The following is a 507-nucleotide window of genomic DNA, read 5'->3' on the forward strand; positions in this document are numbered from 1 at the left end:
CACAGAGACCCCAGAGGTGCCCCAAAAGCCCCCCCGGACCCTGCCGTGCCACGCAGTTCAGGATAAACACCCGCAGGCCCTTCACGCTCGCACAACGCCAAAGGGATCGTTTCCCAGGCAGCTGGGATGCCCACAGGCACAGCTTCCCACAGGAAGTTCTCCTGCCTGTCACAGCAGGGCTCCGGAGGGCTCTGTGATGGCGAAAGGAGGGTAGAGGTGCCCCAAAAGCCCCCCCGGACCCTGCCGTGCCACGCAGTTCAGGATAAACACCCGCAGGCCCTTCACGCTCGCACAACGCCAAAGGGATCGTTTCCCAGGCAGCTGGGATGCCCACAGGCACAGCTTCCCACAGGAAGTTCTCCTGCCTGTCACAGCAGGGCTCCGGAGGGCTCTGTGATGGCGAAAGGAGGGTAAAGAAAAGCCCTGAGGCAGGAGCCTCTGTAATAGCCGTCGCCCTCTCTCAGAAGGCGACCTACAGAGCTCGCCGGGAGCGCAGGACACGTGACT

At 62.9% G+C, this 507-nt stretch overlaps 1 protein-coding gene across 1 annotated transcript in view; it reads right to left on the bottom strand.

The window, feature by feature from the left end:
- LOC104517188 (proteasome activator complex subunit 3-like) overlaps window positions 1–507 on the bottom strand; it is a gene marked incomplete at its 5' end in the record, with an annotated part of 4,678 nt that overhangs the window by 1,905 nt on the left and 2,266 nt on the right.

The sequence above is a fragment of the Eurypyga helias genome, unplaced genomic scaffold, assembly GCF_000690775.1.
Source record: "Eurypyga helias isolate BGI_N326 unplaced genomic scaffold, ASM69077v1 scaffold41331, whole genome shotgun sequence".
Taxonomy (NCBI): Eukaryota; Metazoa; Chordata; class Aves; order Eurypygiformes; family Eurypygidae; genus Eurypyga; species Eurypyga helias.